Source organism: Mus musculus, chromosome X (genome assembly GCF_000001635.26).
Source record: "Mus musculus strain C57BL/6J chromosome X, GRCm38.p6 C57BL/6J".
NCBI classification, from domain to species: domain Eukaryota; kingdom Metazoa; phylum Chordata; class Mammalia; order Rodentia; family Muridae; genus Mus; species Mus musculus.
The window spans coordinates 143,515,094-143,539,598 of record NC_000086.7 but is presented as its reverse complement, the minus strand read 5'-3'; the positions used below and the strand labels follow the sequence as shown (position 1 = coordinate 143,539,598).

The 24,505-nt window shown below is 40.8% G+C and overlaps 1 protein-coding gene across 7 annotated transcripts in view; it reads right to left on the bottom strand.

Annotated features, from left to right (window-relative positions):
- Pak3 (p21 (RAC1) activated kinase 3) overlaps window positions 1–21,233 on the bottom strand; it is a 279,431-nt gene extending 258,198 nt beyond the window's left edge. For 2 of the 7 annotated variants that reach the window (XM_017318421.2, XM_030251249.1), the window contains exon 1: window positions 20,836–21,233. The gene's annotated coding sequence lies outside the window, so the exon portion shown is untranslated. Of the gene's footprint in view, window positions 1–10,899; window positions 11,060–20,835 lie in introns of all 7 variants that reach the window. The other 5 variants (XM_017318418.2, XM_011247790.3, XM_017318419.2 and 2 more) reach the window with 4 other exon arrangements.
- Between the last annotated feature and the right edge of the window lie 3,272 nt (window positions 21,234–24,505).

Here is a 24,505-nt window from a genome sequence, read left to right as displayed (position 1 = left end):
AGTTAATCAAGGCCAGTGCCTACACAGAGACCATGGGTATTCTCAGGCACAATGACTTACTTCATGCCTCTGACAGGCACTAGAAACCCTGAATTGAAAGTCAGAAGAAAGAACTTAGAACACTATCAGAAGGATACATCAGGCTGAGACTTTAAACTGGATATTGTTATCAAACTAATACATCTGAAGGATAGTTCTCAGGCCAACAAGCTACCAGCCCTTCAGACTCTTTACATTACAAATAGTCTCTTCCATTTCTAATACACAATAAACTTGTTGGAGTTTGTTTTGAGGGTTACCTCAATGGCATTCAAACTTTTCCTCTGACTGCAGAATTCTCACTCTAAAAGAAGAGCTTCTCAGGTGCTCAGAGAGCAGTAAATAGATCCAAAAGTTTGTTACTGAGATGAGGGATTTAGCCTTGTGGTATGGTCTACTCCACCAGCCCATTTCAGGAAAAAAAAAAAAAGAGCACTCCATGAAATAATCTCAAAACCATTGCCATAAGTCCTGGGGATCACTAATGGAAATATGAGAAGCTAGGAAGATTATGTGCATTCGGAAGACAGCTTTAAAATAGATGCTATGAAACCAGGCAATTCAGATGCAACAGTGGTCTAAATGAGAAATGAGGAATAACAAAACAAGTGCTGTCAAGATGCAAAACAAACAAACAAACAAACAACAAAAAAAAAGCAAATAATCCCCCAAAACCAGAAAACTGATATTTAGAGATTTGAGATGTAGACTTGGGGAAAGTAAACCTTTTGAAAGAAAGGTAAGTGAGGCAAAGGAGACTGAGAGAGTTGTCTCATTTAGTGGAGTATATCAAGTTTAGTTTTGGACACATTGACTTTGGAATGCTTATAGCATTTCAAGGTAGAAATAGATAAACAGATGAGGGGATCAAGAGAGACATACAATGGCTGTAGACATGTGGATGACAGTTGAAACTAAAAGCACATATGAAATTGTCAGAAAACAATATTAAGGAAGAAAAGAAAGAATACTAGAAATACCCATATTTCAAGTGTTAGACAAATAAAACTTGAAGAAACAACTAAAAGTGAATCCAGAAATAATGGTGCTATGTAGTCCGAGGAAAGACACATTTTCAGGAAGACAGTGATGAGAGTTGACTCAGATGCACTGAGGAAGCTAAAAGACTGAGATTTACTCAGGAGCTTTGTCAGTTAGCAAATCACCGGTGCTCATGGCAATGGACATTCTTTAACAGCAGAGAACCAGACTTTACTGGAGGGAAGAGTGATTGGAAAGTGAAAGCATAGAGATAGAAGGAGCAGATGTCTTTGGAGGTAGCTCAGCTGTGGAGAGAAGACCTAGGACAGTAGATAGAAATGAAGACTATAGAACTGAGAAGAAGGCATTTAAGAACAAGCTGTAGCTGTTTTGAAGGAAGCAAATAGTGAATAAGATGTTGAATAGACATAAAAAATTTTTGGAAGAGCCAGAAGAGAGAGGAAAATCAGTCTAGACCCATATACTTCTAGGCTTGAGGAAGAAACACAAAACCAGAGACTCTGGGAGCCTCTATTTTCTCTAGGCAATGATGAAAAGATCCTGATGGAGACAAAGTGACATTGATGGCTTTGGATGCTAGACAGTGGTGATAGAGGTTACTTTAAAACTGGTTAATGAGTTACATGAGAGTTGTCAAATGTTTTCCAATGCGCTGTTGAGATTGTTTTTTTGCTCAGGTATTTGAATTACTCCAGAGGTTTTCAAACTGGTTGCTCATTAGATTCATCTACAGAACTTTAACAAAAACTCTACCTGGGCCCCATCATAAGACTTCTATTCAAGATTTGAGAGGTAGGTCAGTTTGGTAGCTATCATCAATACATTTCTCATGGATGAGACCAAAAATACCCTAGAAAAATGATTAAAAATAGGAAAGGTGTATTTTTGGCTCCTGGGTCCAGCGATGTCAGTATCTTATGGCATGGAATGTGTGATAGAGCAAAAGGGACCACATTAAGGTGTCCAGGAAGCAGAGAGAAGCAATAGGAAGGAACCTAGCCAAGACTGTAGCTTCCAAAAACATGCCTGCAGTGAACTACTTTTTCTAACTAGGCAGGAGCTTCTACCATCTCCCAAGAAAATACCTGCAGAAATTTGAATGAGAAATATCTCCCGTTAGCTCAAAGTTTCTCAATACTTGTTTCCCAGTTGCTGGCGCTGTTTGGGAAGATTGTGGGAGGTGCCACCTTGCTGGTGTAATTATGTCACTGGGAGTGGGCTTTGAGAATTTATAACTATGCTCTGCTTCCAATTCACTCTTTATGCTTAGTGTTCACAGGTGAAGATTTAACCTCTCAGCTTCCTATGCTAGTGACCATGCCTGCCACTTGCTGCCATGCCTCACTGCCACGTTGGGCTCTTAGCCCTCTGGAATGATAAACCAAACTATAAACTCTTTCTCTTAAAAGCTGCTTTTGTTTATTTTATCACAGCAACATCAAAAACCCAACTAATACAATACTCAAGGTTGAATCTGCCAATGGATTATACTAGTGTAGATGGCTCATGATCTAGTCATCTCGGGAAATGTCCTTGCAAACAATCCTAAGGGTGTATTTTGCAGTGCACCAGGCATTTCCTCATCCAATCACTTTGGCAAAACTAATCATCACAGGGACCAGGATGCAATTCAGGAAATGGGACAGGTGATAAAGACAGTAGAAATGAAAGTGGGCAGAGCTAAAGTTGTCAAAGAAGCTTCAAGGATAAGGCATCCCTTATCTCATTCTGTATCCAGAAACTTCTCCCCAGTAGCTCACCATGTCACTCATTCAGAGAAGCCACAATACTTAAAATTTCCTGCAAAGGCCAATAAGATGTGTCCTTATGTTATCTCCCAGACTTTATCTTCTAACTCAGCTCCACTTACAGTTGCTTCCTCATGGCCTCTCTCAGGCTATCTAGTGCATGCTGTTCTCTCTGTGCCTTTCTCCCACAAGATAGTGGTGTGGGCAGCCTCAGTCCTTCACTCTGATTAAAGCTGACCACTTTCCTTAGCATACTCTAGCTCATCTCTGAACAATTGGAAGAAGATACATCTCTGTGGTAGTCAGACACCTTCCCGTAGATGCAGAGCCATGTTTGCTTAGGAAGAGGGTTAAGATTACCAGGCTAGGAGCACGCTCCATACAAGGTGAACATAGAAGCAAGAAACGTCTAGTGATTCTTCACCCCACTGGCAGGCTAAAGCCACACCCCCTGTCATTCCATTCCATAACTTGCTACTCTCAAGCACCTCTGGTTGATGGCTAGAGCACAAGACAAGACCCTGCTCATCTCTTTTAAAAAGTAACTTCAGCAGGTTGCCAGCACTGCATATGATGTCTCTCTTGCCTAACCTTGCATCCAGTACAAACTTGATGTTGTCTCAAAAAATGAATCTACTGTGCCTGTGCACTTATCAGAAATACCTGAAGTGTTATGCATATGGCTTTAGGCCCTTTTCACTTTCATAAGGACTGTTATGGTTTCTCTTTACTGACCCATCTCTCAGTGTCTACAAATGCATGGGAAGTACCTGGGGCTCCTCAGAGTAACTGTAAAAGTAACAGGGACAATTTGGTGATTTTCTACACCAAAGGAGCTATCTATACCCATCTTTAGTTCCTGGGTTGGCCTTTAAAACCAGGATATAGTAAAATATGATTCATGAGACATGTGTATGAGAACTCTCTAGTATGTTTATAAAATACAAATTTCCAGACTCCATCTCAGACCTGAAGGATCACACAATTCTCTGTAGATCTTTTGAATGAGTTACATAAAAGCAACCAAAATCCTTTTGGAATATTTCATTTTGTCTTGTTTGAGCATGGTAGCCCAGTTATATTTTGTAATTTTATAACTCCAAATCTAAGACCTCGTAGCACACTATTTGTAGTACATGTTCCTGGGAGTCACATTGTCAACCCCAGGTCCACAAAGCCATCTATCTGCCTGTACAGCTCAGGCACCATAGGCTCTTCTTCATTATTGCTATGCCCAGTCTAGGCTATCCTAAACATTCCCATGAGCCAATTTTTCTGTGATGACCACACAGCCTTTACTATATTGCTGAAGGATATAAACTGAAGTTAAGTATGTTTTATGCATCAGGGACATGCTAATAATTTGTGAAAGCCAATTAATGATTAAATGAAGCTCAAAGGTTGTTTAAAAGCACACGTTCCGTTGAGTGTCATATCTGTCTTCTACAAAGTTAAATCCAAAGATATATGCATATATTTCACAAGAAAAAGCTAGCTGAAAGAGAAAGAAACCATTTTCCCTATTTAATAGTATTTGATGTATCATATCTCAGGCACTTTATTGGATATGTAGATGAGTAAAACATAATCAGTCTTCCCAAATAATTTAAATCCTACCAAAGAAGCCAACAAGTACATTCATAGTAACGACCTTTTGATCAAAGTCAGGTTTTCTGATGCAGACACTAAATGTGCACTGTAGACCAAATGCCACCCAGGAAGAAAGTTAAACTCTGTATGCTTCAGGATACATCCATATATCCACAACTGTTAGCACTACTTAACAAGTGGCTCAAGTGACATGTCTTTCCTGACTCTAATCTGCCCTCAATCTCCAAAGCCAGTCCATCAGAAAGTCATTTTTGTTCTAACTTTAAAATGTATAGTAAATCTCCTCAGTTGCCTTCATGGCCACTACAACCCTGGCTTAAGCCACCAGTATATCTTTCTAAACTATTATCATGGCCTTCTAACTATCCTGATTTCTCTCCTTGCAATTTTTCAGCCCGGTTTTATATAGGTGCCTGAGTGATGCTTTAAATATAAATTGCATTAATTAGATTCTTCACTTAAGTGGCTTTCCACTATGTTCAACATAGAGAACTCATTACTGTATGCCCAGCAAGACTCTCTGTAGGGTTTCTCGCCACAGTGAACATCGTTTTCTTCCTGTGTAACTATCAATTTGAGTCATATGAATACTTCAAGGACCTACATTAAGGCCTCTGGACACATTGTTCCCTCTGTGTGGAACATTCCCTGTTTCTAGGCATTCATATTTCAGGACACGGTTTAGAAAATCATTTCCCTCAGAAAGTCCTTTCTTCATGATATCCCAATCTCTATTAGGCCTCCTTTGTTACAGCCTTTCAGACTATCTTGTTTTAGCTTTAGACCTTATTATAATTTATAAGTATCTGAATTAATTTCCCCCTGTATGTCTCTTCTACTAGTATATGAGCTTCATTAGGGTAATCTATGTCTATTTTTCTTATACTCATATTCTATGTGCCTAAAAAGTTGCCTAACATATAACAGATGTCCAACATGTTTCCTGTAGGTAAAAGGTTAAATTTATAAAGAAATAGAACAATACATTAGCCATTACTATGGATATATATATATATACCATATAAAACACATCTGCAGTGTAAAATTGAATAGTTCAGGCAAGAAAAAATTAAGATAGAAACATTGAGTAACCCAAGAAGCAGAAATTTTCATCAATCAGTTGCCTTGTGAGTCCCTCAATACAAAGACTAACACATTATGAAAGGTCCACAGTGTGGTACACAGCTGGTGATGAATAGGGCAGGTTGATCACCAAGATGAAGCAGATGATGCCCTGGGAGGTGGCACTGTTTAAGGCAGGTCTTGTCACCAGGGCTCAATTCCCAGTTCTATTGATCAGGTAGGAATTGTAACTATGGCAGCATGCAGTTGCTGAACTCCTTGTATTACTTGGGGAGGAGACAAAGGGCTCTCCAGCCTGTTGTCTTGGAGGAATGCCAGAAGGGAATACATGGCTGGCAGGGCTGACAGTGGAGGCTTGGTAGTAAGGAGGGGGAACTGACAGAACCTCATGCAGCGTGGGCCCAGTGTCCTGGGGAAATTGTTAAGCAGCTCTTCTTTGTCCCCGTTTTTGTCACCATGAGAACCGTTTTCAGGTCCAGAGAATCAGCTGTTCTGCAGGAGTTGACTGATGTCTATTCCTATTTGTACAGTGCTTTTGTAGAAAGCCCTCACCATGTCAGGAGCTCCCTCATGCAAAAAGCCCATCCCTTCTGCTCACCTTCAACAGTGGATACATCCCAGGTATCAAAAGTCTCAGCTGGGATGGGTTGGCCCACTGGAAAGTCAAGAGCCAAGAAACCCAGAGAGGCATTTAGGATAGCAACAGAACAATGACAGCACTAGCAGGAATAATACTCTGGGAAGTGTCCCATGAGCTTTGCAGGAGTCACCTCACTTGTTCTAAAACAAACAAACAAAAAAGAACGTCTTAAGACTAAATATCATCACTGTCCCCATTGCTTTGGTGAAGAAACAAAGGTTTAACAAGGCCAAGGGACTGGTCAACTATCTCCACAAAACTTCATGAAATCTTATTACAAGGAAGGCTGGCTGCCAGAAAAGGAAGTACGAAGACAAGCACCATCCATAGGCATGTATAAATTATCTCTGAGTCCATACCGCAATTCCATGAGGAGGTAAGCTCTTCTTTTTGGTGTGCCTTTCCTTTCACAGAGTTAAGGAAATTAGGTGATTAAGGAATATTTCAAGGGCTAGAAATATAGCTTAGTGGCAGAGCACTAGTCTGGTGTGCATAAGACTGAGTTGGCTCCCTATCTGGTATTGCAAAAACAAACAAGAAAAAGAAATATCCTAGGATCACCTAGTGGGAGCGTTACAGCTATCCCTGCATTGTGGTTTTCCTCAAGACAGATGTTTCACTAGAGGAAACCTAAATACAACACATTCAGATACAAACATTTTACTTTAAGGATTTGCACTGGTTTGGATAGAAATGGCCCCACAGATCCATATATTTGAATACATGGTCATTAGGGAATAATGACACTTGACAGACATTAGGATGCATGGCCTTGTTGGAGTGGGTGTCGCTTTTTCAGGGAAAGTATGTGACTAGGGGTGAGCTTGAGGGTTTCATATGCTCAACCCAGGTCACTTCCTGTTCCCTGTGGATCGATATGTAGAACTCTCAATGACCTCTCCTGTACTATGTCTGCCTGGGTGCCACCGTGCTTTCTGTCATGATGCCAGTGGACTAAACCTTTAACCTGCAAGCCATCCTCAGTCAAATATTTTCCTTTGTAAGAGTTGCCATGGTATTGGCATTGACTAAGATGGACTTTTTACTTGACAATAGTAAAATAAATAGTACTAAAATGAAGAGCATTCACTAGAATACAGGCTTTGAATCTAACAATATGCAGTCTAACACTCTTGCAATATTAGGCAACACAAGGGTTCTACTTCTGCCGGGCATGGTGGCGCACGCCTTTAATCCCAGCACTTGGGAGGCAGAGGCAGGCAGATTTCTGAGTTCAAGGCCAGCCTGGTCTACAAAGTGAGTTCCAGGACAGCCAGGGCTATACAGAGAAACCCTATCTCGAAAAACCAAAAAAAATAAATAAATAAATAAAAAGAGTTCTACTTCTTACACAGACGCGTGATTGCAAGACAGCACCAGTCTCTATGAGGTCGTGCATTGCCAGTGGTTTGGGACACGAGCAATCAAGAAACTACATGAGATTTTTAACACTTTCTTGCTAAACAATTCTCTTTGGTGACCTTGTCTAAGTATATACTAAGTTCAGTGTTGGGGGTCTATTTAAGACTAAACTATGATACTCCGATAGGCCAGGTGTCTTACTATTTAAACATGTACAGTGTGTGTGTGTGTGTGTGTGTGTGTGTGTGTGTGTGTGTTGAATGAGTATACTTGCATTTTGCCATGTGCCCATGTGGAGGTCAGAGGACAATTTGTAGGAGGTGGTTCTCTCCTATCCTGTGAGTTCTGGGGATTGAACTCAGGTCATCAGCCTTGTCTCCAAGCACCTTTATGTACTAAGCCATCTCAACGGCCCCAGGTTTTGTGTTTTGTGTTTTTTCTTTACTTGGTTTTGTTTTGTTTTTTAGTGGAAACTTCTAGAAGTTTTTCTTTTTAATGAAAACTATTTCTTTATTGTGTACTTGGGGGGCTGACATGAATATGACATAGTGAGCATGTAGAGGTCAGAGGATATCTTTCAAGAACTGCTTCTTGCCATTCATCTTGCTAAGGCAAGGTCTTTCTTGATGTTTTTGCTGTTGCAGTACATAGTCCATTGCTGGCCTGTGAGTTAAAAGGCAACTCTCATGTTTCTGCCTCCCATATTCACATAGGAGTAATAGAATTACAGATGTATGCTACCAAATCTAGCTTTGTAGGTAGATGCTAGGTTATCTAGGTACTGGGCTCAATATCAAATCCTTAGACTTGCTCAGCTAGCACTTTTCCCCACTGAGCCATCTAGTTGGCCCCAACAGAGTGTCTATATTTTGGACCACATTCCTTTCACAGCAGTCTGTATGTAATGATTTGACTACTTCAATATCTCCTAGAGGAACGGAGACTAAGGATCATGACAGATGGAAGAACAAGCCTAGAGAAGCAGAGTGACTTGTCAGCATTAAACATGGAGCAAACTACTGACCTTGTTACAAGAAAGACCCTGGTTCCTGATATCTATTGACTATCATGATTGAAAATGGCAATAAAGATGACAGACACTGCAGAAAACAGCTGCAAGTACTCTCCCGAGGACTTCAAATCGAAGGGGATTTTTAGAGAAATAATACCTAGCACAAAATATTTCCAGAGAGAGCCAAGGAAAAGAAACCAAATGGCCTGTGTATGTGCTGTAAAATTATTTTTCTATATGCATTTATTGTTTCTTTTTTCAGGTTATAATTACATTTCTCTCCTCTTGTTCCTCCCTCCAAACCCTCTCACATACCCAAGAATCCAAGCCAAAAAGACTCTTGACATCTTATTTCTGGGACTTTATTCTAGCTCTCCCTTCAATTTACTCCTCTGTCAATTAAAACATCCAGAAATGCATTCTTGACCTCCCTACGGGCCTCTAGATCCTTTGCACCAGGTTTCTGATGGAAGTAGAAGGAAACAAAATGTTTCCCTTTCTATGATCTGAGAAACTAACAATAATCACAGGAGCCTTTGGGGACTGACCTTTCACTGACGATGGGTACAGATCTATTTTATTAGCAGATCTCAAGCCTTCAAAGCAGTCTTGTAGCCCTATCCCTACAATAATACATAAAAATAGCCCTGAAAACATGCTACCATTCAAAAGAAATCCTTTGCTTTCTTTCCCATTCTTTAAAGTTATTTCTGGGTCCAGAATAGATTCTATCTATTCCTTCACGCATTTTCTTTTGGTATAACATAACTGTATTACCAGTGGGGGCTCTGATAGCAGAATAGCCTTGACTCTTGATGCCCCAGGACAACACAGATAAATTCACAGTGCTACTTCCTCATCTTTGAAAATGTGTGCAAGTTACTCAACTGTTCCGGGCCTCATTTTCAGCCTCCGTGAAATGGAAATGCTAATAATATTGACTATATAGCACTGTAGAGAGAATTACACGAGACATGCAGAGTAGTGCAGTACTTGGCATATAATCCATTTTCAATAAATTGGGAACTATATATAAAAAGGAAGACTGTCTTCTGAAGAATTTCCTTAGCTCCACCTTTCCCTGTAGTGAAGACAAAGGCTAAGACACCATGACACAAGGTACTAGCTAGGTAAGGCTGATACTGACTCCTTTCCCTCTGGTGTCTTAAGGGCAGGCTGATATTGAAACAGTACCGATAGCAGAAGGAAACCAAACCAGTGATGTGATCCAGGAGGGACATACCAAGTCTCTAGAGGCTGGAGGCAGCTAAGGAATGACAATCTAGGCTGTTGAGATCCTGTGGAACAGCAGAGATTCACTGCAACACTGTGGGTTTCATAATTGCAAGAGAAACCAAAGTTGAAACAGGTCAAGGATATGGTAACTCAGAAGAGAAGCAAAAGAAGAGTGTCAAATCCTTAGGTCTAAGAGCTATGGATGCAATATGGCCTTTTCTCAATAATGCTTTTGACAGAATGATTGTTTCTGCCTACATCCACCCTGAAATGTAAAAATGCTCACATTGGTAAGCAAGCAGTCAGTTTGTTCATCCAAAGTTGAGGGGATGACCAAGAGCAGGCAGCTCTGCATTCACCTCTGGAGAAACCCACCCCCGGGAATTAGCTGAAACACAGCCTCCTCCACCTTTGGAAAATGCTTGTATTCCCTTGGGCCAGAAAACCTCAGAGAATCTGCCTCCTGCAAGTTCCCCTAGGGCAGGGTCCCATCTCCTCCAGAATCACTAAGGAAGTTAGTTCCCAAGTAGACCACCGAGTCTCCACCCGGAGATTCACAATCTGCTGGTTGGGGTGGATCTTGCTATATATTTTTCAAAAGTGTCCCAAGTGTTTCTATCACAAGGTTGCCTTTCATTTTAGAGATGAAAATATTTCATTAAAAACTTAAGGAAACACAGTAAAGATTATCTTGCTAACTATCATCCATATTTTATATGTGAGGAATGCAGAGACATTTACACAGTCATTTTTAAATCATGAGTAATTACTAACAAAATGAGAACTGAAACCCAGGTCTTCTGCCTCCCAATTCACTGTAAACAGCATTTTCAGTGTCTTTACTGTGAATTTCCATCTATCTTTCCTTCCTTCTTTATTTCTTTTTCTCTGTTTCTGTTATATTTGTAAATAAATATTTATTCTTGGTTTTATTCAGAATTTTAAAAAACAATCTTACATTCACAAAATTCTGTGATTTTCCTAGCTCTATCGAAAGCACCAGGTATAACATTTAAAGTAAAAGAAAAGTCAGATATCTTAGTACATGCTTCCAATCTCAACATCTGGGGACTTAAAGAATCACATGTTCCAAGCCAGCTGGAGCTAAGTTAGTGAAATAATGTCCAAAACAAACAACACAGGGCCACAATGGGTAAATCACTCACTGTGAAGACTTGAGTTAGTTTCCCAGAACCCATGTAAGCTGGACACAGTAGTAGGTGCCAATAACCCACCAATCCTATGGTGAGATGACATGCAGGCATAGAAGATTCTCTGGAAGCTCACAGGTCAGCAAGCCCAGTGTGCGCTGAGTAATAAAAGAATCTGTCTCAAAACAAAACAACAAAAACAAAAACATAAAAAAAAACAAGGTGGAAAGATGAGGACAGTCACCTGAAGTTATCCTGTGACTTCCACACAAATGTTATGGCGCGCGCGTGTGCACACACACACACACACACACACACACACACACACACCCATACACACAATGTGCAAACACAAAAGATAAAAAAATGCATCATATAGATTTATCTGTAGAAACCATAGCTGGGGGTTTTTGTGCTGAAATTTTAAAACATTCAGCACTGACAAAGCATCAACCTAGCTTGAAACCAGGACATTCATTAGCTTAACAACTGAAGCAAGTTTTTTAACACAACAAAGATGAATAATGACAATATCTGCCCATAAGCTCTCCTCTCAACTTTCCCTACTCTAGTCTGATCTCTCTGAAGAAAAATTAAAAAGAAAATGTATTAAATAAGACCTAAAACCGTTTGCCAAATACCAAGATTTTAAAGTGAGAAACCACAATTCATAATTGTCAATAACTCAAGTAGCCCCAATCATTCCTTTGAGGGCAATAACCCACCCATTTTCCAACAGCTTGGAAAGATTTCAAAAGCAGGATGGGCTAATGCCACAGTAGAGGGAGTGAATGACGGATAACACTGCAAAGGGCACTCCTAGGTCTATTAAATGAGAAGCTTCACTTTAAGGGCACCTATATTCCTCTCTAGGGGAGAAAGGCTGGCAAATTGTTAGGTAGCAAGTGCTAGTGAGAGTGTCAGAGTCATTCCTGGTAATGCCTAACTCTGAGTGCTTTGCCTTTTCTGACACATTCAGCATCTATAGAACGAGTAAGCAAACACTGTCGCAGCTTTCATGCTCTCCCATGGTTCTGCCACACCTTAAGGACGTTAATGCTACAGCCCTGCTCTTCAGACAATCCTAACTCCCTCAAATGATCACCCTCATTTCTATCTTCCTCTCAGTCACAGACCCTACCCCACATCTAAAGCAAACAACAGAGTCCTTTTGACCACATCTGAATGCTGGCAGAGGAGGGGACTGAGCAGAGGAAGCAAGGTCAGGGCAGTCAAGAGAGAACACCACACCTGTGCCTGCTTGCCACTATTCCCTTTGCAGAGAGTGACATCACTGTTTATTTCTCCCTAAATGCTTCTCAGGGGAAGGCCTCAAATTCGCCTCTTTGCAGCAAGCACAGTTAGGCAGCTGCTGATTAACACTGAACACTCAACATCCAGAAAATTCTAGAATCTATTGTACTAATCTTAAAGGTCAGTGCACATGCAGCAATGACATTTTCCCAAGTTTGTTTGTTTGGCATTAAATTTTCTTTTTTTTCCTATTTATTTATTTACTTACTTATTTATTTTTATTAGATATTTTCTTTATATACATTTCAAATGCTATCCTGAAAGTCCCCTATACCCTCCCCCTGCCCTGCTCCCCTACCCACCCACTCCCGCTTCTTGGCCCTGGCATTCCCCTGTACTGGGGCATATAAAGTTTGCAAAACCAAAGGCATTAAATTTTCTTAATTTACTTCTTGAGAATGCCATTCATTACATTTCTTTATCCTCTCCCAGGTCTTTATCTTCCTCTACCTATCCAACTACTCCTGAGTATGGGGTCTGCCATGGTGTGTATTTGATAAATCTGGTGTCACTTTTCTTGACAAAAACTGATTTTTTTTTCTCTCCCAGTAGCTAGCAATTACAAATAGATTTTTGTCCCGGGTGGGCGGGGGCTTTGTGCTCACTTAGCCCTTCTCCTTGCTGAGATTTCATGATGTCATCTGGTCTGAGACTGTGCTGGTCTTGTGCTTGCTGCTTCATATTTCTTAATGCAATGTATAGCTCTAAAGTCAGTCTGCCACTGGCTGGTGTTTTGGTCACTGGCAGCAGAGATAAGCTGAAAAGGCCATCTATTTCAAAATGACTTTACAGGGATTTGATTTGGAAAATTCTTTCAAAATAGTTGTAGTTAGAAATATACTTTAAAACATATTTCTTGGGCTGGAGAGATGACTCAGCAGTTAAGAGCACTGACTGTTCTTCCAGAAGTCCTGAGTTCAATTCCCAACAATCACACAGTGGCTCACAACCATCTGTAATGAGATCTGATGCACTCTTCTGATGTGTGTCTGAAGACAGCTACAGTGTATCATATACATAAAAATAAATAAATCTTAAAAAAAACATATTTCCTTAAATAATTAAAGGTGAACATATATTACATATATTCCACACATTGTTAGGGTTTCTTGCATCTCTTCTTTTATGAGATCTAGCATGTGTTTCTGCCTAGTGTTTGATTAAGAAGCCTGAAGTTTTGACAATATGACCCCTGGCAGGCTACACAGGACAGACATGCCCCAGTCCCAGGAATAGCTAGGCAACACAAACTAAATTTGATCAGGAAAGAAGGAAAAAACATTATGTCAATGTTGGGTGGAAAGAGATGGGGGTGATGAGAGAGTGTTTAAAGAAAAAAGTTGCGGAGAGTTAATATATTCAAAATACATTGCATGAAATTCTCAAATAATTCATAAAACTGATTATGAATAAATGTTATTTAACTCTTACATTATCAAAGATTAAAGGAGAAACTCTTGTTACACCATGTTCCGTTGTTACCACTCTTTTCTGTAGGAACTGAAGGAGGAATGGATCTGGTGGCGAGAAAAGGGGGAGTTATAGAGGGGAGGAGGGAGGGGAAACTGTTCCGGATAGATTGTATGAGAGAATAAATAAAAATAGAGTAATTGTGGGATTGGTGAGGGAATCATGTTAATAAATGGTCACTATTGATGGAAGTATAGGATAATAGCCATTTTGAATAATAGTTTGGTAAGAGCTATTAAAATCATATATGTACAAACCAACCCTTTGAACTACCAATTTTATGGTTGTCAATCTATACAACAGAATGTTTGCAAAGTATCCTGAGATTTATATCCCATAAAGTATAGTGCACCAATATTTAACAGCATAAAAATAGGAAATAATGTAGAAATTCATCATAAAAGTTTGAATTAAAGAAATTATGTTATAATTGTATAATGGAATACTGTACGACTATTAAAAAGAACAAAGTAGCTCCTGCACACTTTCAAAAAAGTACCCAAATGTAGTTTAGTGAAAACGATGTGGATATGCACATATATTTTTAAAAAACAGCCTGCACAAATACACACAATAAATTGTGAACATGGCAGTTAATCAAGGTTTAAGAAGCAACTAACAACCTACATTGTATTTCTGTTTTTGTAATAAACATTATATGTGAAAGTCTAAGGGAAAGACTACTTAGGGGACAGGAAAAGGATGGGAAGAGATGGGAGAGAGACGTGTAAGGGTAAAGGATAAGGATGTGCATTCTCTGCCTATGTTATATTCATATTTCCAATGAGACAGGCTGTGCAAAAGTTTTTCTTTTGCTTCTTTTTTTTTAATTGAAAAAATTTATACGATGTATTTTGATCAGGATGCCCTCCCTCTCAAATCTTCCTAAGGTCTTCATCACCTCTCTCTCTCTCTCTCTCTCTCTCTCTCTCTCTCTCTCTCTCTCCCTCTCTCTCTCTCATATAAGCAATCAAAACAAGCAAACCATAATTGGAAAAAAGAATACAAAAAAACCCCACACAACCATAAACCCACAATATTGGCAAACATAATATAAGCAAAAGACCAGCAAGAACAAAACAGTGCCAAAGCAAAGCAATCTGAGACAACAAGTCTGAAGAAATACCAGAGTTCGTTTTATGTTTGCCATCTACTGCAAGGCACAGGGCCTGCCCTTCAGTATGGTGTAGAACTTCATACATGAATACTGAATCTCCATCTTCATCACCTCTGCCTTCCTGATACAACTACTCCCATGTTCACCCTTTCCCTCCAAAACTCATGTAGCCAAATTATTATTGCTACATGTATACATACATATGTATACACACCTGTATGTATATTTATGCACATACATGTACATCCCAAGGCATTTATATTTGTATGTACATGTGTTCAGAGATAACTACTTGGGATAGGATAACCTATGTAGAAGCTAATCCTTGGAGTAAACTGGTCCTACATCTCTCTGTAACAATTGATCACCTACAGGTATTCCTGCAGGAGTGGGACACTGTAGAATTTTTCTTTTCCATGTTAACGTGTCAATTGGTAATGTCATTTTGCTGGGATTGTTCAGGTAACTATACTGTTGAAATTTCATGAATACATTTTTCCTCTCAACTCTGGGGGCAATTTGGGTGTCCTGGATCTATGGTTCTGACAGTCCTTCTGTCCCTGCTTCTGGAGGGGAGGGGACATCTGCTCTAGGTTCTCAGTGGATGCTTTAAAAAAAAAATCCCAGTTTCTATACTTCTGTAGATACTAGATTTTTGTAAGACAAAGATCCCTATGAAATCTAATGAGTACCCAATTCTCACACTTTGGTTGGCTGCTTGGCTTGGTGAGTCACTAGTAGTGGAGAAAGACAGAGCAAAGTCTTGGGGTTTTTGGGGGGAGGGGCAGAGTTCACTAGATGCCTATCCCTCTGTTAATTCTGCTTTATGAGAGCCCTACCAAGCTTAGACCTAGATGTGATTCTCAAGTTTCATTGAACAAATCAACCCAAACGCCCCTGAAGCACATAAAGTGACAGTATAGTAGGTTGGCAGGATAGTTTATTCTCAACAAGTAAAGGCATTTGCCTGACAATATGAGTTCAGTCTCCAGGACCCACAAGGTAGAAGGAGAGAACCATTTCCTGCAAGTTGGTGTGTGACCTCCATATGTGTGCCCACCCCTACCCCAAATAATAAACTGTGTTTTCTTATCTATTAGGATGGCTTGTATTACTTGGTAGCTATGTGACTTGCCCTTTTTTTCACCATCCAAACATGAACCTTCCACAGATCTCCTGTTCCACGGCTCTCTCCTCCTAGTATAACATCTTCACTATGTGTCCCAGTACACGGGATAGCTTTGCTCACTTTCCAGCATCACATTGTCCTCAAGTCGAAAAGACTTCTTTTATGTATGGCTAACAGACATCTTTCCTATTGCAGCTGTAGCTTATTGCTTTCACGTGGTGAAGAACTAACTAATCATTGCACGGAAGACTCTAAAATCAATATGTCCAACAACTGTCTATCAGATTCAATCTCAAGCTGAGTTTGCTATGGTGATTATTTATTAATTCTCAAGAGGATAATAATTCCATTCTCCACTGAAGGAAGTTTGTAAAGAAAAGAATTTACAACATCAAGGTAATCAGGAAAGTTCAGTGCCCATGTAAATACTATTTTATTTGTATCTAAATTACCTTAAAGATGGCTTCCATCTTGTCAAAATGGACTCCTAAATAAATATTTAAGAGGTCTGGCTTGTAAACAGGAGTCTAGCCCTGAATGGAAACTTGAGTCACTGGAAAGGAGCTCCGCAGCCGTAAACTCTCAGAAATGACCCTTCAGAACTGTTTCTGAAAGATAATTAGTGTGAAGAATAAAAGCAACTTTCCAACCAAATTTAATTCCCACCTCCAGTGTTCTCTGGTCAGCAGGGTGTGCTCAGACTGATGAGTTTTGCTGAATCTGTTCTGATGGCAACTGCAGATCAGGAAATTAAAGGGCATAGTGAAATGTCCAGGATGTGAAAGGAAATAAGCTCAGAGAACTGACTCACAGAGGTTGAATGACGATAGGTCCTCATAGTCAAAGCACAGTAGAGAACTGAGGTCAGCTGCCCCAAGTGCAAAAGGTAAACAAGATTTGGGCCTGAATAGTCAGGAATGATTACCTGACATCTTAGCTTCCCCTTCATAATAACCTTGAGGTCATAGACAGCCTTTCTTCTAAGGAGCTCAAAATACTTTGCAAAGATATCTTAGTTGTCATCCCACCATCGCAGTCAGTGAGTCTGATGATTACTATCAGCTTCATTTTACAGGAGGAGGAGTAGGAGAAGGAGGAGGCACCATACCTGCCTGTCTACCTGCCACCAAGCTCCTAGCCTTTACAATAATAAACTAACCCTCTTGTTTGGTTGGAATCCCTGGCTTATAACTGCCCCCCAACACACACACATACATGGTCCAGTAAATTCCATTCCTCCAAATATAAAAAGGTGCCAAACATTCCTGACAGCTGTCCCAATCCCACTCATCTGATGTCACCAGCTACCCAAGCCCTTGCCCTAGATGACCATACCTTGGCACAAACCAAGTGTGTGGCAGACACATCATTTTCCTTCACCTACAATCTATAAAAACCTTCCCTGACCAAAAAAAAATGGTGCCTTTTTACAGCAATAGAACAATAACCAAGACAGAAGAGGAGGAGGAGGAGGAGGAGGAGGAGGAGGAGGAGGAGGAGGAGGAGGAGGAGGAGGAGGAGGAGGAGGGAAGAAAGTCTGATTGAGACTGGTGAAGCCAGTCAGTCAGCTCATATTTTATCCAAGTTTACCCAACAAGATACCAACTGCCTCTGAACTCAGCAGAAGAGTCTATTTGACCAGCATAGTCCTCAAATACTCTTAAGACCAACCGATCAAGTGGTAGGACTGGCTTTATAGACAAACATATACTCCTTTTTTTTTTTCTGGAGAGTCACAATATGCAGTAACCCGGTAGAATCTTTTAGAAGCTCTGGAATTACCAAACCTATGCACTTGAAGCAATAATTTCTCTAAGTTGACTACAAAACCCTCACTCTTCTTTCTTTCTCCTGCCCTCTCACTCTATCTGACCTGTGGGCACTCTGTCTTGTTTGGAACTCACATCAAGAAGGGTTGGATTAGGATTGGGTTGATCTGAGTATTAGCACAGCAGGCCTATCAGCTCCATTCCAACCCAAGCTAATGAGGCACTGGAGTACGCTCTTTTCTTAGTAGAGATACTGTCTGATACATTCTGGTATCCACAGCTAATGAGCAAAGAACCTCTATGTGACCAAAGGAGCCCAGGACACCCTTTTGTACTGCAGGGCATTGGCCAAATGGCCTAAGAAGCTGATTCTACTCCTATCTACTTCTGCTTATATTTCTTTCAAACAGAGCCTAGGGCTACAGGAGGCTTCATTTAAGGGAGGATGCATTCATGGTGCCAAGCCATATCATCAGAGTTCATACTCATCACCAGCATAATCGTGGGCCATCAGGCACTTTGAATGAAAATCATCAACCTCCAAGCTTACTTTTACTACTATTCATCAACCTATGCAATCAGCACCAATACAGTAAAACGGAAAACTCCAAATGAGCTTCTGCTGTATCTTAATTGCATGAGTATTAGAGTAGTCATTATATATCCATTTCAAAGCCAATATAGAGCACAGAAATCTTGCTCTACCGTTAATTACCAGTGACACTACTAAAAGTACCTAAAATGTAAGAGTCCCTGAAGATTCTGCCGTGATTAATTTCATACGAGCCAAATGACAAAAGATCACAGCTAATGGATTTGATATTTATTGCTATCATTTTCATATTTTCCTTTAGTGTTTATTAAACATTAACAGCATGAGGGGAAATTCCTGCATGGAAATTGGGAACTTGTTGCATAAGAAATCAAGGTAATAAAGATAGATATATCTGTCTTTATCCACTGACTATGTGAAAAAAGAAATCTGTAGAAATGCAATTTTGGTAAAAGCAAGTTCACTATAAAGATCAGATGGTGACTGCTATTATATTTAATTATTTTAAGAGTATTTGGTTGTGAGCCCTTTTGTAAAGCAACCAATTCTGCTACTTGAATGTGTCCCATTAAGGTCATTTGCATTGCAAAGCTACATTCCCATATATCAGATTTGCTTAAAGCAAAACACACTTAGATTAATAAATGAGGCAGACGTGTCTTAAGGTGGGGATGCATCAATCTGCAATACTGGCTCTTTTCAGATTCACCCTTAATCATCATTCTAATCCATGGAGACACGTTCTGAAATTGCAGAGAGTTTGACAGTAATACTTCAGATTCCCTGCAGTTTTACTTAACTATAACCTCTCTGCCTTTGCACATGCTGCTCCTTGAGCTTAGGATGTCATTCTCCACTTAGCCACCTGGTGAATTAATTCTGCAAGACTTGCTTGACTCAAATGTCACTTTCCCAGTGAAGCCTGCCTTGATCAGAACCCCCACCCCCAACCGGGCACCCCCCCTCCTCTGTGCTTCCACTGTACTCTGCCCATCCCTAGTCATCCAGTTTCCAAGCTCTAGCTTGCATAACAGCCTGCACTCCTTGAGAACTGATCTGATGTTTTATTCATTTCCATATTTCCAGTGCCTAACATTACTACTGACACATGGCAGGTATGCAATAAATGTTGGGTCCTTTGATCACAATCTTTAACTGCTTATCTGGGGGACTGGAAAAGCACATATAGAAATGGTCAAGAAACGTTAAGGAGTTTTGTTCATTTTTACGGATCTTTCTTTGATTAAAAACAAAATGGCTACACACTTTATCTTGTGTTACCAGAAAACAGAAACGACCCTGTATTGAAATTTCGCCATCAATTAATAAGTGCACTTGATTGGCTTCCTTTGCTCTAAGCGTGCAACTTTCGTCCTAGCACAACACAAACTTCCTTGCAGTAAAGACATGAGGATCCACTAATTACAAGAGGTAGGGGAGGCACTCAGGGTTCACTGTTAAGAGCATTGGAATCTTATTGGCTGAGAGAAGAGAACCTGCTTAAGAAAGTTCCGAATATTCTGTGGGTAGGGTGTAAAATGTCCACCAGGGTTTGGTCAACCTAGGTGACAATTTCTCATGCAGAATGTACTAAGTAACTGACCCAGCGTGGGGCGGGGGATTTCCATCACTTTGAAGTCATCATCACCCATTCGAATGTGGGCAAAACAGGTTGGACCTGATCAGCCTGCCTGCATGTTGCTGCAGTCTGGTTTGGCATGGGATGAGACCCAAGGACATGAAATGCCAAGAGTAGCCCAGCCCCATGGCGTAGAACACACAGGGACACACACACACACACACACACACACACACACACACACACAGAGAGAGAGAGAGAGAGAGAGAGAGAGAGAGAGAGAGAGAGAGAGAGAGAAAGAGAGAGAGAGAGAGACAGAGAGAGAGAGAGAGAGAGAGAGAGAGAGAGAGACAGAGAGAGAGAGAGACAGAGAGAGAGAGACAGAGAGAGAGAGAGAGAGAGAGAGAGAGAGAGAGAAAGAGAGTCAAATGCACCAGTCCAACTCATACAAAATTCCACACAAAATCTACACCACGTCCCTGGCACACAGTACTGCATTCCTGTATGCCCAGTCACATACAGGGAGTGCCCCCTCACATTCTCTTACTTCCCTAATGTGCAGGGGCCCACACCCCACATCACTAGAAGACAGCAGCCTAGCCAGGCTCTAGAAGCTGCTAAGGACTGGTTTTGTCCTGTGTAACAAAGCCCCAGACCCCCAGGTGCCCGGCTGGATGACTCCATCCATCTCTCCCCGCCCCCATCCCTCAGCTCCCAGAACAAGGGGAAGCTCAGCTTTGGGAAGTGGATGCTGGAAGTGGGGGCGCAAAGAAAGAGCTTTAGGGATGGGCGGGAGCAGGAGTCCGAGTAGCTTCAGTGCTCTCTCTCGCCATGAACCAAGGGAGAAGAAATGGCAAAGGGACAGAGGTGCCTCTCTACACTATCTCCCCCAATCTATTCATACAGGAACACAGAAAACTGGGAAATAATCCCCCCTTCTGCCTGCCCGGAGCTCCTCCCAGTGGCTCTGGGAGCCACCGGTGTTCCAGCAACCCGCAACAAAGCGCCCCCAGCACAGACCTGTTTCAACCTCTTTGAGGCAGGAGAGAAGGAAAGCTGCTGCCGACGATTCTGCCTTTAGCTGCTGGGCAGGAGGAGCCGGGATGCGGGGAGGAGGAACAGGAATTGGCAAGGAAGAAGGATGAGGGGATAGGCGATCACAGCAGCAGCAGTGGTAGGAGGAGGACGACGACGAGAAGGAGGAGGCTGCTTCAGTGGCAGCTGCTGAGGATGCTCTGGCTAGAGGCAGGGCTGGGTGTGCGGAGTGTGGGCTCACGTGCACCCCATGGCCCGGGGATGCACGCACGCTCCTGTGTGTGTGAGAGCATCTGGGTGTATTTTGACTGTGACTATTCCAATTCCGACCTAGCTTGGAACTTGCGGTTCCTGCAACTAGGCGGAAGTGAAACCCTCGAAGTCTCCCAAGCCTGACTGTTCCGACCTGAGGCTAAGGGAAGAGGAGACACGGGATCCCCTCTTTTAGCCTCCCCCCACCAACTCTGGTAGCTTGCATCTGCACCTGTCACTAGAATCCCTATCTATACCCAAAGAGAAAGGAAACTAAGGAAAATCACTATCACTATCATTCTGAATGTATCACAGGGCTGGATGCTGTTTGGACTACTAAGAAAATAATTTTTGTCTTCACTAGGGCAACTCATGAATTGGTTGCCCAGAACTTACCCGACATTCTACATGTTCTCCTTTCTATTGCTTTATCTCTGTGCTTGTAACCAAGGTGGGATATAATGAATCCACCTTGTAGTCCACTCTCCTAGTTAATATTACTCAGGCTTCTTTGATACCTGAATGTCACAGAATCTTCATACTGGTTTTTTTTTCCCCTGAAGAAGTGCGGTACTCATTTACATAAGAGCTAAGACTAGCTTCCTTATGAGAGCAATATTGCTTATTATGAACTCAGCTTTAGACCAATATGATTCTGTGTGCATCTCTAAAGATTAAAAAAAACAACAACAATTGTAAAAGGCAATTTTCTTTTGTGATTCAATATTTGACGAACTTCATGTTTGGAACCTTGTTTGAAAGTCACTTCTCCACTGTTTTTTAGTATTGGCCTAATAGCTTACATTCAGAGAGCACCTTGAGATTTACAAAGCACACCTTAGCCACACAACTTTCCTACAATAACATCCCTATGACATAGACAGAGAGGATGCTATCACTCCCATCTTACAAACAACAAACTGAAGCTCACCAAGATTACATAGATTTATCTAATATTACATGCTAATAGGTGGGACATCCAGAAATCTGCACATATATGAACACACAAACATACATGAACACACATAATAACAAACATTTAAAAAAATTCAAAGTCATTGGTACGGTGAGGAAAGTCGACAGTACTAACTAAAATATGATTTTTGCAAAAGCATTTTCAGTTAAGTTGATGCATCTAAGTGTACCACACACAGTAATGTATTCAATAGAGTTAAAGTATTTTAGGCCTCAATCTCCAATTCACAGGCAGAATTACTCCTTTGATTTTTCTAATAGTAGTATAAGCATAATTTGAAATGGAGTTGCAGAACAGAACTACAATAGGAAGATGATCTGCTCATGTTTCCTAAGGAAATAAGTTTAAAAGTGGTTTTCCCCACAAGCTAGACCTGTCTTTTCCCTAGGGCATGAAAATGAAAGATTGTCTGCCACCAAAAGAGGACATCTGTATCCTACATGGCAGTCTAAGAAGTTCTATGAGTGTGGATATGATGAAAAAGAAAAACGGCTACTATAATGGGGAAAGCTCACCTGGAGCCAGGCAAACTGAGCTGTAAAACAATGCAGAATGTGCCAAAACAATGATGTACTTCTCATCTGGGTATAAAAGTGTAGCAGTAAAGCAGAGTGATGGAAAGCTAAACAACTGATAGTTGTCTTTACAGAAAAGATAGGCAACAATTTCTTTAATGAGACTCCATTAAAAACAGATAAATTTATTGTTGTTTTAAGGCAGTGCTTCTCAACCTTCATAATGCCATGACCCTTTAATACAGTTCCTCATGTTGTGGTGACCCCCAACCATGAAATTATTTTTGTTGCTGCTTCATAACTATAATTTGGCTACTGTTGTGAATCATAACATCTGTGTTTTCTGGTGGTCTTAGATGACCCCTGTGAAAGAGTCATTTGATCCCCCAAAGGGATCATCACCCACATGTTGAGAACCACTGTTTTAAGACAGTTCTCACTATGTATTCCTGGCTGGCCAGAACTTACTATCGAGACCAAGCTATCCTCAAACTCAGAGACATCTGCTCCCCTTTGCCTGCCAAACTCTAGTATTAAAAGTGTGCACCACCATGTCTAAACCCAGCAGACATCTTTTATTATGAGTATTGACTCAGTACTGAGAGAACACATAATAATTTGCTTTTCTTCAGGGTAGTATCAAGTGTGGATGACATGAGAAACACATGAATAACGAGTACAGCTGATGGAATTTTTGCGATGGAGGACCGAGATCAGGACCAGACAGGGATGATGAAAAGAAAACACTTTGGGTTGTTCCATGGACACTTTGAACTAGGAATCACTATGACTGACTGGAAGGGCATACATGATAAAGACTTTAAAACAATGTACATATTTTATCCAAAGTAGTATGTTGGCATTTCTAAACAAAGTCCCATTTATCAAAAACTGAATAAAGAACTCAATTCAGACTCTATGAGAAATACCTGAATTTGATACTCCTCCAGGGACTCCCTGTTCCAGTCTAGTACTAAATAGACTATTCTTATTTCAGCCTTGCCAAGTACAAAGAGCTTGAGTCATAACAATGCTAACAGCCAATCTGTAAAATAATTGGGAAGAAAGTGAAATCCATTTCTTCTGTCTCTTCTACTTTTTCCCTGCTTACTCTATTGTTCCCACTTTCAACTTTTGGGAATCCAAGTCTTTTCAAACAGGGAAAAGGCAGGCATGGGTAATTCATTCACAACTAAATACCTATATATGCTTTTTTATTTGTTAAATTTTATTTTTCACTTATTTACCTTATATATCTCTCACCACCCGCCTCCCGGCCACCCCTCCCAGAATCCTTTCCCTACCCCACTCCCTTTCTCCTCTGAACAGGTGGGGACCCTCCTAGGTATCCCCACAACCTTCTCACTTTAAGTCTCTGTGAGGCTAGGCACTTCCTCTCCCACTGAGACCAGAAAAGGCAGCTCACCTAGAAAAACATATTCCATCCCATGTACAGGCAACAGCTTTTAGGGTAGCCACCACTCCATGATTTTTTTTTTTTCATCAAAAATCAGACCAACAATAAGAGACAAGGACAAAAATCAATAAAATGTTTCATGGAAGAAGTTTGGACATGGTGTGTGAGAAGAAAATACCTTCAAATTATAGTCAATGTCATATTCTTCATGAATAAAAGAAAACATTGGGATTCTAATTGGTGGCATAACAGAAACACAGACCAGTAAGAGATGTGAATTACTTTTTTCAGCCTCATCCCTTTGCTTTCTGGATGATCACGCAAGGGTTCATAAAGGTTTGATCTCTTTCCTAGGAGTATAGAGCTCCCAAAAATAACAGCCAGACCTTAACTAGCAAGTGCAGAGCTCTTTTCATTACACTGTGCTACTCCATCATCAACTTCTTAGAACACAATAACTGAGCCTTTTCCAAGTGTACAGGCATGACCAAAGGA